At 38.8% G+C, this 14,576-nt stretch overlaps 1 protein-coding gene and 1 non-coding gene across 3 annotated transcripts in view; one reads left to right on the top strand and one right to left on the bottom strand.

The window, feature by feature from the left end:
- LOC150108059 (cystathionine gamma-lyase-like) overlaps positions 1-14,576 on the top strand; it is a 228,190-nt gene that overhangs the window by 132,887 nt on the left and 80,727 nt on the right. The gene's annotated exons all lie outside the window — the stretch shown is intronic.
- TRNAL-UAG (transfer RNA leucine (anticodon UAG)) lies at positions 10,209-10,289 on the bottom strand. The gene has a single exon. It is a non-coding gene; the product is annotated as a tRNA-Leu (tRNA).

The raw sequence follows: 14,576 nt of genomic DNA, 5'->3' as shown, positions 1-14,576 counted from the left end.
TTTCATAATACCATAAGTCAAGGAAATAGCTTATTATTACAGCAAATAACTACATGACCAAATATGCTTCAAGTTTCATAGAAAACAAGTCTCTTATTAGTGAATACTATTGAAAGGTGTGAGATGCAAAGCTTGAACATGATTTGTCAGAATTTCACAGGAAATGTATCTCGTTAGTAGAGCTTCTTTAATAAATTTTGAAACATATAAAAAAAATAATCTATCACAAGTTTCCTTGATTTTTGTCATAGATGAATACAAGTTTCACAGTTATAAGGTTTTTTCTCATTAGTATGACCTGTTTTGTGAGTTTAAGAGTAGAACCATGTGAAAATGATTTATCAGATGTTTCACAACTAAAATGTTTCCCAATGGTATGGATTCTTTTATGAGTATTAAGATTACATGCTTGTGAATCAATGTGCAAATGAGCTACCACACATGTCACAAATGAAATGTGTTTCACTGATGTGAAGCCTTGCATGAGTTTTAAGACTAAGCATGTGTAAATGATCTACCACAAGTTTCACATGCAAAAGGTTTCTGAACAGCCAGAGGATATAAAGGTTGCTTCATGAATTCAAAATAGCCAAATCAAGTTTGTTTTATGAAATGTTCACCTCTTGTATTATTATTATTATTATTATTATTATTATTATTATTATTCAGGCCTCCATGGAGTCAAAAGACTCATCTTGGGAGATCCTTCCTAAGAACATAAAGTCTGTCAATACTCATCGAGGGGAAGTCCCCCCTAAGAAACACAAAGTCTATCATTGACCTTAAACTCATTGACCATTCTCACACTCACCACGCTATCAGGCAATGCATTCCACGGTTCAACGACCCTCCATGCAAAGAAACCACTCCTCACCCTCTTGCTCACAGTTTCTATTCGTAACTTCCAGGGATGGCCTCTTGTCATCACTCCTTCCCTCTGTTCAACCAAGCGAAAGAACTCCCCAGTGTCAACCCTGTAACTACCTCTCAACAGTTTAAAAGTCTCAGTCATATCACCTCTCCTTCTTCTATCCACCAAACTCTGCAGTCCACATTCCTTCAGCCGATCCTTATAACCAAAATTGTACAGTCCTGAAACTATCTTTGTCATCCGTCTTTGTACCCTTTCCACAGTTAATTTATCCCCTTCAAATCCTGGGGACCAAATCTGAGAACAATAGTCTAAGTGTGGTCTGATTAGAGACTTATACAACAGAATGATAACCCTTTTATCACTGTAGGTCAGTGTTCTTCTCATAATTGCAGCAATCCTCTGTGTTACCTTCACCACCTTTGCAATATGTCCCCTAAATTTCAGGTTTCTATCAATCATCAACCTCAGATCTCTTGTCTCCCCTACTTCCTCCAGTATAACTCCTCCCATAGAGTATGCAGCATCCCATCGATGTTTCCCAAACTTAAAGACCTTACATTTTGCTGCATTAAACTGATATTTTTTCTACAGAGGCTCTTTACATTTTTTAACTTCACATTTCTAACTATTTTTCTTTGAATCAGGTGTGTGTGTGTTCATATAAAGCAAGTGTTTTTTTTTTAATCTTTAACTGAAATCATACTAAAGTACTACTGCCCTCTCTGAAAAGGTAAAAAAAAATCACTTATGCAATAAAAATCCAATATTTGTTTTAAACAATCAATAACCAAAACCCATATATATAATGGTAGTTCAATCATTATGATAACATCCACTGAAATTACATTCTTTATGTACTGTAATGCTCAAATTCACATATTATATTATTTAGTAAATACTGTAATAAAACAATAGGACATTATCAGAATCTATCCTTCCCTGTTACACAGTGAAAAGACACAACAGCATTGTACAGTGACCATCTGAAATTATAATTATTTAAAATGATGGGTGTTAGGGCAAATAAACTAGAGTTGGCTTGGAAGGGAAGATAGCAAGTAAGACCTTATGTGAGGATAGAGACATGGGAGATGAAAGGAAAGCTGAAAAGAATCCAAGGAGAGTAATAAGTGTTATAGGAATACTGATAATCAACATGTTTTTCAATATACAAATTGCAGAAGTATCAAGAATAAAGGGAATAAGTTTCTGGCATTGACAGGCCTAATCTGTCCAAAGATGATGATTGGTAACAACAAAATGTGGCTGACAGTGAATGATGGCCACATTTTGTTGATTATCTCTATTTTGTTGAAATATTATTATTATTATTATTATTATTACGCCCTCCATGGAGTCAATAGACTCATCGTGAGAGGTTCACCTGACAACATATTTATCATATAGATTCTTGGTATGAGTATAGAAAATGAGAGAATGGGTGTGCAAGAGGAACAGAGAAACGGGGAGGCTCAGGGTGGACAGGGGTACACAGCGTGAGAAAGGCGGATGCTCCAAGAGGAGGTGAGAGCATGTGTAGGCAGGAAATAAATGGGATGACCAGGGATCAAGAGGAAACAGATGGAATTGAAAAGGGTTCTAAAACGAAGAAGCAGAAAGAGAAATGGCCCCAGTCCAGCATGGAGAGATCACATCGAGTGAGTGGTATCAGTGGAACTAGCTATAAATCCAGAAATGAGCTGTCGTGTTTGTATACCAATGCTAGAAGTATAAGAAACAAGGCGGATGAAATGGTTGCACTAATTGCGTCTGTTCACCCAAAGATTGTCAGAATAAGTGAGACATGGTTAGATGAGGACGACATCCTGACAGGAATAGAGATGGAAACCAAACTAGAGCAGATGGGGTTGGATATTAGATTGAGGCATTGAATTAGAGACTGGCTATCTGATACGTATCAACAAGTTGTGTATGGGGGGTGCGATATCCAGGAAAAGGAAAGTCACTAGTGGAGTGCCTCAGGGGTCTGTTTTAGGGCCATTACTATTTAACTTGTATATTAATGATATTGGCGAAGATTTGGATGGAGATATTCAGTTGTTTGCAGATGATGCAAAGTTGGGACAAAACATAAAGAGTAGTGAAGATGTTGTGGACTTGCAAGAAGACTTGAATAAACTGAGTAATTGGGCAAGCAAACGAGGATGTGAGTTCAATGTTGCAAAATGTAAGGTTTTAAAATTTGGAAAACAAAGATGGGATGCAGAATTTATGCTTGGTGAGAATATATTGTTGGAGGTAGAGGAAATAAGAGATCTGGGGGTGATAGTGGATAAGGATCTAAAATTTAGGGGACACATCGCCAAAATTGTGAAGACAACACAAAGACTTCTGGGAATGATGCGGAGGACACTGATGTGGAGAAGTAGGGAGATTCTTGTTCCATTGTATAATGGAACTTTGATTAGGCAACACATGGACTATTGTGCTCAGATTTGGTCACCGGGTTTTCAGAAGGATGAAGAGATGTTGGAAAGGTCCAAAGGTGACTGACTAAGGTAGTTTCTGACCTCTGGAATGTTGAGTATGAGGAAAGATTGAGAAGATGTAATTTGCTGAGTCTGGTGGAGAGAAGGAAGAGGGGAGATATGATAGAGACCTACAAGTTGGTAAGGGGTTGCTATAAGATCAATGGTGGAGAAGTTCTACAGAGAATAGTGGGAGATCAGAGGAGTACCAGAGGTCATCCCTGGAAACTGTATAAAGACGGTGTGAGTAGGGGAGTGAGAGGCAGGTTTTTTTTGTGCAGAGTTGTGAATGATTGGAATGCCTTTCCTGAGAGTGTGGTGTGTGCAAGGAGTTTCAGTGTGTTTAAGACACGGTATGATGAGATGTGTGTGTGTGTGATAAAAGGACCTCCCAGATGAGTCTTTGACTACATGAGGTCTTGGGTAGTAATAATAATAATAATAATAATAATAATAATAATAATAATAATAATAATAATAATAAAGTCCTTTAAGATTCTATATGATAAATAGGGCAAATTTAAGTCCTTAACACTCCTTGCATTAAAAACACATTTTGGTAATGCATTCCATTCATTGACAATTCTCCATGTAAAAAATCTACTTCCAATGCCCTTCTTCACCACACTTTTACATAACATCCAGAATGACCTCTGGTTCTTCCCCTCACACCTTCTACTCTTTTTATAATCCCCTCTGGATTAATCTGATAAAATCCTCTCACTAACTTAAACGTCTCCATCATGTCACCTCTTTTCTTCCTATCTACCAAACTCTGCAATCCACATCTCTTTAACTTCTCTCCATAGACAGAATTCCAAACTCCTGATATTGTCTTTGTCACTCGTATCTGGACCCTCTCCAATGTCTCCACATCACACTGAAAACCAAGTGATCAGATTTGAACACAATAGTTCAAGTGTGGTTTGACCAGTGTTTTATACTGTGGTACAACCACTTCGTTATCCTTGAATGTTAGAGTATTTCTTATCATATCAGCACTACGATATACTACCTTTGCAACCCTAGCAGTATGCCCTCAAAACTTCAGTCTACTGTCAACCATCACTCCCAGATCTCTAATCTCATCCACTTCCTGCAGTATGGCCCCATCAATATAGTACACAGCCTTATATTTCTGCACTCCTTGCACTTATTGATATTAAAACTACAACCCCACTCTTTTGTCGAAGTAAAAAGTCTATTTAAATTTTCCTGAAAGGATTCAGCATCAGCAGTGCTGTACATAATTCCTCCCAACTTTGCATCATCAGCAAATAACTGAAGATTCTTCGTCAGTCCACATGATATATCGTTTACAAACAAGTTAAAGAGCAGGGATCCAAGAATAAAACCCTGGGGAACTCCACTGGTTATCCTGTTTTGAGATACTGCTCCATCATACACAACCTGCTGGTATCGTTCAGAGAGCCAATCTCTGATCAATGTAATCAAACTCTGCATGGACACATTTTGTTGATCATCTCTATTTTGTTGAAATATATATTATAACACCACCTTATCATGTGGTAATGTATCAAACACTTTTGCAAAGTCTAAGAATATCACTGTATATAATTCTCCCTTATCTAACACACTCATCACCTTATCATAAAATGCAAGTAAATTACTGAAACATTACAAATCCATACTGAGATTCATAAAGAATGCCATGTCCATCAACCCAGTTCTGTATTCTATTTCTTTTCAATCTCTTCAACACCTTGACCACAACTGCAGTTATACAGAGTGGCCTATAGTTGGAGACTTGTCTTAGAACCATGCTTGTGGAGTGGTACTATTTTGCCCTCTTTGCACTCCTTAGGAACCCTACTCACTGCAAGACTTTCATTAAATAACCAGGTCAAGGGCATAACCAACTGTGGTGCACATTTCCTTAAGCATATGTGGTGATATGTCATCCATTCCTACAGCCTTATTCACATCTAACCCAACCAATATCTAAACCCAGTAATGCACTCAGGATTTAATCTTGGGGGGGAGCCAAGTTGAGTAGATAATTTGAGAATACACACTACACATCTCATACGATTTGTGACTGAGCATCTGCAATGATCACTAATTCATAAGTAGTATAGAAATAGAAGACCCGACAGAACATAAATTTAAAAAAATGAATTTTAATTAGGAAAAGATTTTTGCAAAATTTTCTAGTGTTTTTTTTCCTTTTTCTTTGGGAAGGGGGGGGAGGGCTTCTTGCCCCCCCCCCCTCTGGGTGCGCCAATATATTGTACCGGATAATTTATGCCAGTATGATATATGCTGATAAAGTGCTCATTCAATAATTCCACTATATCCTTTGCAGCTGTTAGTCTGCTGCCATGACTATCCACCAATGTTAGTCTCCCATAATTATTCTTCCTCTTGCTTGCCATGTAGCGGAAAAATTCCTTCGAGTTAACCTTGGCCTGACCAGCCAATCTCCTCTCATACTTCACCTTTTCTTTCTTTACCATGCTCGTCACCTTTCTAGCCTGCACCTTATACTCTTCATGGATCTGATCACCACCGTCTTGTACCTCCTCCATAACATTTTCTTTTCCAACACGGCTTGCTTGATTTCGCTGTTCATCCATTTCACTCCCACTGAATTTACTCGCTTAACCCGCAGTATGTAATCATACATTGCTTTTGTCAGATACTGCCTTATGAGTTTCCATGCATTCTCAACATCTTTTTTGCTCAGCTTATCTACCCACCTTACTGATGCTAACTGACTACAGAGCTTACTATAATCACCTGTTTTATACTTCCACATGTATCTGTTTTTGGCAGTGATCTTTTCTTGTTTCATCCCTTCCAAAACAAGTACCTTATGATCACTCTCACCAACTGGCAGCAGTGTCAACACCTCATTAACAACTGCATCTTGTGAAGTTATCACCAAATCCAAAACATTAAAGCCTTTAGTTGTTTCAATCATGTGCTGCTTAAGATACTTATCTCTCAGAAATTCCACAAACTCGCTCTTCTTGTTCCCATACACTATCTCCTGCTTCCAGTCTATATTCTTGTAATTAAAGTCTCCCATCAGGATCACCTTCTTTTACATGCCCAACTAATTTGCCTAAACATTTCCCTATCAGTATTCTCTGCATTCCCTAGTCTATAACAGCATCCTATCAGATATACTAACCTGTTTATTTCAACTTCGCACCACACAGATTCAAAATCTGTGTATGTACCATCATCTTCCACACTTTGCAGACACAATTCCTCTGCAATCATTAACAGCATTCCCCCCTCTTCACATCTCTATCCTTCCAGAAATATATTCTTCTAATTCTATTCCAGACCACATCCTCCTAAGACAACCAAGTTTCACTTATTCCAATTACTTTTGGGCATACCATTTCAATCGCTGCCATAAACTCAGCTCTCTTGTTTCGAATACTCCTTACGTTTGTGTATAAACATAACAATTGCTGTGTGTTTGAGACCATCCTGTCAGCACCAACATTCTCTATTCTAGCTGCTATATGACTCCTCTTTCTTCGGTTTGACCATTCACATTTCCTTGATCCTGACTTGACTTCCATTCTGACCTGTATCATCCTCACCTTTATGCATAGCAGTGATATCTTTGATAGCAAAGTGTCAGGTAGAGTTGGGCAGGATAGGATGTTTCGTGGGGTGGAAAAATAAAAAGTGATTAGTTGAAAATACATGCAGGAAATTAGTCAAGTGCAAAACAGGCAATCATTATGGGGAATCATAACTATAGTGGTATAAATTGGATTAGAGAAATATATAGTATAATACTGTTATATTATTATATTAGAGAAATATAATAGTATAACATAATTAGGAGAACTGAATTTCTGCAATTTTAAGGAACAAATGTCATAAGTAGTATGTGGTGGAGAGAGAGAGAGAGAGAGAGAGAATGCATAATGATCAAGAGTTTTTATTATTATTATTATTATTATTCAGGCCTCCAAGGAGTCAAAAGACTCATCGAGGGAGGTCCTTCCTAAGACATAAAGTCTGTCAAGACTCACTGAGGGGAGGTCCCCCCCTGAGAAACACAAAGTCTATCATACCACTCTTTAAACTCACTGACCGTTCTCGCTCCCACCACTCCATCAGGCAATGCATTCCACGGCTCAACCACCCTCCACACAAAGAAACCACTCCTTACCCTCTTGCTCACAGTTTCCTTTCGTAACTTCCAGGGATGGCCTCTTGTCATCACTCCTTCCCGCTGATCAACCAAGCGAAAGAACTCCCCAGTGTCAACCCTGTAACCACCTCTCAACAGTTTAAAAGTCTCGATCATATCACCTCTCCTTCTTCTATCCACCAAACTCTGCAGTCCACATTCTCTCAGCCGATCCTCATAACTATCCTTGTACAGTCCTGAAACCATCTTTGTCATCCGTCTTTGTATCCTTTCCACAGTTAATTTATCCCCTTCAAATCCTGGGGACCAAATCTGAGAACAATAGTCCAAGTGTGGTCTGATCAGAGACTTATACAACGGAATGATAACCCTCTTATCTCTGCAGGTCAGTGTCCTTCTCATAATAGCAGCAATCCTCTGTGTTACCTTCACCACCTTTGCAATATGTCCCCTAAACTTCAGGTTTCTATCAATCATCAACCCCAGATCTCTTGTCTCCCCTACTTCCTCCAGTATAACTCCTCCCATAGAGTATGCAGCATCCCATCGATGTTTCCCAAACCTCAAGACCTTACATTTTGCTGCATTAAACTGACCCCCATTCATTTGCCCATCTATCTAGCTTATTTAAATCCTCTTGCAGGGCTACCACATCTGCACTATTACTAATAATCCTTCCCAGCTTCGCATCATCTGCAAACAACTGAATATCCCCCTGCAATCCACTGGCTATGTCATTGATATAAAGGTTAAACAATATAGGTCCTAGTACTGAGCCCTGTGGGACCCCACTTGTAACCCTCTGCCTCCTGGAAACTGCTCCACCATACACAACTCTCTGATACCTATCAGACAGCCAATCCTGAATCCAGTTGAACAATCTGACATCCAGACCCATGTGCTGCAACTTAAATATCAGCTTATCATGTGGCACCCTGTCAAATGCCTTCGCCAAGTCTAAGAAAATTGCAGTATATGCCTTTCCCTCATCTAATGTTCTTGTAACTTTATTATAAAAGGCTAGCATATTGCTAAAACAAGAGCGTCCTTTCACAAATCCATGTTGATTCTCACAGATAACATTACCCTCATTTGCCCAGTGCTGTACAAGGTCCTTCACTACTTTCTCCAAGATCTTAACAACTACTGATGACACACAGACTGGCCTATAATTAGACACTTCCAGTCTGTTACCACCCTTATGCAATGGCACTATCTTACCTTCCTTCCATTCCCTGGGCACCTTTGCCAAAGCCAGACTTTCATTGAAAAGCCACATTAAAGGTACTGTCAATTCCCTAGCACATTCTCTCAAAACTCGTGGCGAAATACCATCCAGTCCCACAGCTTTACTGACATCCAGAGTACTCAGTATCTGAAACACACTCTCCTCCTGTACCTCCAGACCTCGTACCAGTCCTATCCCTCTAGCATTAAAACTGACTCCTCTAGGATGAAATACTCCAATAAAGTGTTCATTGAACAATTCCACTATGTCCTCTGCATCAGTCACTCTATTCCCATTTTTATCCCACAATATCATTCTTCCACAGTCATTTCTCCTCCTACTGGCCACATAGCTAAAAAATTCCCTAGGATTTTCTTTGGATCTTAGGGCCAATCTCCTCTCATATTCCAGTTTCGCTTTCCTTACCACACTAGTCACCCTTCTGGCCTGTGTCTTATATTCCTCATGCATCTCTTCACCTATCTCCTTATATCTCTTCCATAGCCTCTTTTTCGCATGCAATTCCTGTTTAATATTGTTTGTCATCCACTTTACTCCAAATTGCATCCTCTTCTTCACTTGTGGTATACAACTTACCATTGCTGATAACAAATATTCTTTCACAATTTCCCACGCACTGGTGATATCCCGGCCTTCCAATTCCTCCCTCCATGAAACTTCCCGAAGTTGACGTCTAAGACTATTATAATCACCTGCCTTATAATTCCACATAAGTTCCCGTCTCTTTGATACTCCTGCATGTCTATTCATTTTCCAAGTCAACACCATATGGTCACTCTCTCCAACTGGTGGGAGAGACGTCAACTCAGTTATTATCAACTCTTCTGATGCTATAACCAAATCCAAAATTTTTGAACCTCTTGTTCCCTCTGTTACATGTTGCCTAAGACATTTGTCCCTCAAGAATTCTAGAAATTCCATTCCCCTATTGCTACATGCATCTTCCTCTCTCCAATTTATACTACTGAAGTTAAAATCTCCCATAACAATCATTCTTCTTGCACTTGCCAAACTTAGCTGTCTAAACATCTCCTGGTCCCCATCCTCTGTGCTTCTGGGTCTGTAGCAACACCCCACTAAATATCCTGTCTTGCCTACCTCTACCTCACACCATACGCTCTCAAAATCATTTGTCTCACTTCCTTCCAAATTCTCCACTCTTAGAGGACATAGGTCATCACTTATCATAAGCAGTACCCCACCACCACGCTTTCCCCTCCTATCCTGACGAAAAATGCTATACCCAGAGACTTCTATTCCTGTTGTTATATCCTCTTCTGTCAACCACGTCTCAGTGATCGCAATAATTTTTGGCCAGGCTGATGCTATCTGCGCCACCAATTCCTCTCCCTTATTCCGGATACTCCTGGCATTAGTATACAGCATATAAATGCCATTGTTTCTATACCCAGCATTATCTCCTCTGGACTCCACTGGGCTCAAAATTTCATTTGGCAGTGGCGGGATTCGAACCCACGCCTCAATGAGACTGGTGCCTAAAACCAGCGCCTTAGACCGCTCGGCCACACTACCACAACATATCATTTTGCTGGTCATAGAATTGGAGAATCAAATTGGTTTTTCAATTAACACAAAAAAACACAAAGGATGAGTAAAGCTATCTACTTAAGGCCATATATTTCAGCGTGAATATTATAGGCCATCATCAGTGGCAACAATAATTAATTACAAAATAGAACTCCATCAGTGGATTGATTTGAAAAAGTAAGAGCCTTGTGATGTCATAATACATAAAACAATGCAATGGTATAACTGAGGAAATATTGCATTATTGATAATTCATTAGCTATTTAAAAAAAAAATTGTAATTAAAATAAGACTTTTCCATATCTTAGATAAAGGCAGTCGTTCGATAACTGGGTGAATTCTCAAGTAATGGAAGGTGGAAAAAATTGTTCCATTTTGCAAAGGGGGGGGGGGATAAGCTAAGGCTACAAATTATAGGTCAATCTGTGGTTGTTGTTGTTAAGGTGTTAGAGAATTTGGTAAGCTCTAGGATTCAGCAATTGGTTGATAAAAGCAGTATTCTTTATGATGGTTAGCATGGATTTGTTAGGGGAAGGCCATGTTTCAGCAATCTGCTTACATATTACAACAGGAGACAAATTCACTCGATAAAGGAGATGCACATACAGTGGTGTACTTGCATTTCTCAAAGGCCTTTGATAGACTGCCACATGACAAGCTTGTAGCTAAACTGAAACAGATGGGATTAAATAACAGACTAGTAAGTTGGATAGCTGATTAGCTGTTTGACAGAAGGCTGTATATGGTGGCTGTATATATATATCCTAAAAGAGGAAAGTTACTACTGGAGTGCCAGATGGATCTATTTTGGGACAATTATTGTTTAACTTGTACATTAATAACATTGGAACTGGCTTAACTGGAGATGTGCAGCTGTTTTCCAATGATGCAAAGTTGGGAAGGACTATGAGAAATAGAGCAGACAGTGGTGGTGGACAGAGACTTGAAGTTTAGGGGTTACATTGTTAAAATTATAAGAACATCCCAATGGATTATGGCAATAATGAAAAGACATTGATATGTAGAAGCAAATTATGGTTATGGTTCCTTTGTATAATGTTTTGATCAGGCCACATGTGGACTACTGTGGATGGATATGGTTACCTGGTTATCAGTGGAATGAGGATATATTGGGTAGAGTCCAGAGAAGGTTTACTAAGTTAGTGTCAGGTCGATGGAATGTCAGATAAGAGGAGAGATTGAGGGAAATGCAACTTACAGAGCCTTGTGAATAGAAAAAGAGGGAATATGATTGAGACATATAAGTAAAGGGTTGTTACCAGATTAATGTGGAATAGATTTTTCATAGAGGGAGGCAAAGGTAGAACTAGAGGCCATCTCTGGAACAAACATATATAAGAAAGTTGTGAGGAGGGGGAGTGAGAAGCAGATTTTTTGTATGGAGAACAATTAAAGAGTGGAATTGCCTGAAAGTGTGATGAGTGCAGAAACTGTGAATGGGCTTGAGGCATTATCAGTGATCTTTTTGAATGAGAGAGTATAGACCTTCCACAATGAGTCCTTTGACTCCATTGAGGTCATAATAATAATAATCTTGTCAAATGCCTTTGCAAAGTCTAATAATATATCACTGAGTAGCCATTTCCCTTATCCAACTCTATTGTCAATTTATTATAAAAAGTAAGCATATTACTAAGGTAAAACCTTCCCTTTACAAAACCATGTTGTCCCTTATACGTTGCTATCCACCCAGTCCTGAATTCTATCTTTCATTAATTTTTCTATTACATTAACCACCATTCCTAGTTGATGATTGGTCTATAATTTTTTCCTTCTGTCTTGGAGCCTCATTTATGCAGTGTTACTGTTTTGCCCTCTTTCAGCTCTATTGAATATGAGATCCATTGGATCTCAGATAACCTAAGACCATTCTGCTGTGTTGCATGGAAGAGGAAAAATAATTATGGAAGGGAGATACTGGTGAAATGGTTAGCAAAAGATATGATGGAGTTGCTTAATGAGCTTATTATCAATGTTTGTCATGTTAATATAAATGATACTGTGCAACATGCAGAAGGAAAGCAAATATTAGAGGAATAAGAGGTGAAAGAATAAGCACTGTTACAATTATTACTATTATCATTCATGGTATCTCCATGGAGTCAGCAGACACATTGCAAGAGACCCAAACTATCAAAACAATATCTATCATATCTGTTCTTGAATTCATTTACAGATCAAGAACTCACAAATGAGTCAGGCAATGCATTCCACTCATTCACCACCCTCCAGGTGAAAAACCTCATTCTAACACCCTTGTTAACCACACTTTTCCTTAATTTCCAGGGATGACCTCTTGTTCTTCCATCACTATCACAGAGCTGAAACATTTCCCCTGCATTAATCTTATAAAAACCTTTTAGTAATTTAAATGTTTCTATCATATCCTCCCTTCTACACCTATCAACCAACCTCTGCAATCCACAAGCTCTCAATCTATCAATATAGGGAGCATTTTTTACATCACTCACCAACTTAGTCACTCTCCTCTGAACCTGCTTCACAACCTCCTCATCTCCAAGGAATCCAGGTGACCAGATCTGAGCACAATAATCCAAATGTGGAAGTATCAACACTTTATAAAGGGGAATAATAACCTCTTTATCTCTGGATGTTAGTGTGTTCCTCAATAACCAAGTAATCCTATGTGCAATCTTGGACACCTTAGCAATGTGTCCCCTGAACTTCATCTCCCTATCTACCAACACTCCCTAAGTCCCTAGCCTCATCAATCTCTTGTAGTACCGTTCCATTAATGTAGTACACAGCTGGTAATCTTTTAATCCCAAAATGCATAACTTTACACTTTTCCACATTGAACTGACATCCATTTCCTTTTGCCCATTTTACCAGCTTATTTAAATCATCTGCAAACTCTCAACATCAGTTTGATTTTTTCTTGCGCTACCCAACTTTGTATCATCAGATATGGAGATATTCACCAACTGAATATCTCCCCTCAAGCCATTTCCTATATCATTTATGTACAAATTAAACAAAAATGGTCCAAACACAGAGCCCTGAGGTACACCACTGGTCACCTGCCTCATCCTGGACTCTTCTCCTCCATATACCACCTTCTGGTATCTCTCCCTGAGCCATTCTCCTATCCATATCATCAGTTTAGTATCCATCCCCCATCTGCTCCAATTTGCGTAACAGTGTTTCATGGGGTATCCTGTCAAAAGCCTTAGCAAAATCCAGAAGTACCACTGTGTAGTCATTTCCTTTGTTCAACACAGATGTCATTCTATTACAAAAAGGTAATAAATTGCTAAGGCAGGATCGACCTTTAACAAAATCACGTTGGTCCCTATAGAGTATCATATCCTGATCCACCCATTCTTGAATTTTGTCTTTAACCAACTTTTCCAATACTTTTACCACTCACAAGATGGTGATTGGTCTGTAATTAACTACTGCAGTTTTAGAGTCACCTTTATGCAAAGGAACTACTTTGCCTTCCTTCCACTCCCTAGGGACCATACCAGAGTTCAAACTTAAGTTAAATGACCAAGTAAATGACGTTTACAATTCCTTTACACATTCACGCAACACCCAAGCTGATATTCCATCTAAACCTACAGCAGTGTTTGCATTTAAATTTTGCAATATACTACGTACCTCTGATTTCTTAACTTCAATTCTCACATTAGTTTTTGCTACAGGTACAGAGATATTCTCATGTACCTGTATGGGTGCATGAGTAACTCTACTATCCTGTCAAAAGATCTCAGTAACTCTACTATTACATCTGAATTGGTCACATCAGTACCCACTAAGGTTATCCTGCTGAAGTCATCCTTCCTTTTACTTACCACATAGTAGAAGAACTCTTTGGGTTCTTCTACTATGTGGGACTTCTTCTAATTACCCTTGATCTTCTTGGCTAAGGTCTTCTCATAATCTGATTTAGCTTTTCTTACTATGCTAGTAAACTTCCTAGTTTGAGCCTTTTACTGCTTATAGGTGTACTGATCACCCTTCTCCTTGTAAATTCTCCATAACATTTTCTTTTTTTGCAGATCAAGTTTGATACATACTACTGCTCATCCATCTAACGCATGCCTTGTTTGTCTTCCTGACCGTGGGGGACACAATCTGATATTGCCTTTCTCAGATACCTGCTGATTTTATCCCATGCACTGCTAACATCTTTCCTCTGCAATATGTTCTGCCATGGGACTTCTGCAAGCTCACTCTAAAGCTTGTTATAATTACCTGACCTGCAGTTCTGTATATACCCCTTCT

This window comes from Typopeltis vanoorti, chromosome 3 (assembly GCF_054136105.1).
Source record: "Typopeltis vanoorti isolate ZY-2024b chromosome 3, IOZ_Tvanoo_1.0, whole genome shotgun sequence".
Taxonomy (NCBI): Eukaryota; Metazoa; Arthropoda; class Arachnida; order Uropygi; family Thelyphonidae; genus Typopeltis; species Typopeltis vanoorti.
The sequence above is the reverse complement of the archived record's forward strand: the minus strand, read 5'-3'. Positions and strand labels throughout refer to the sequence as shown.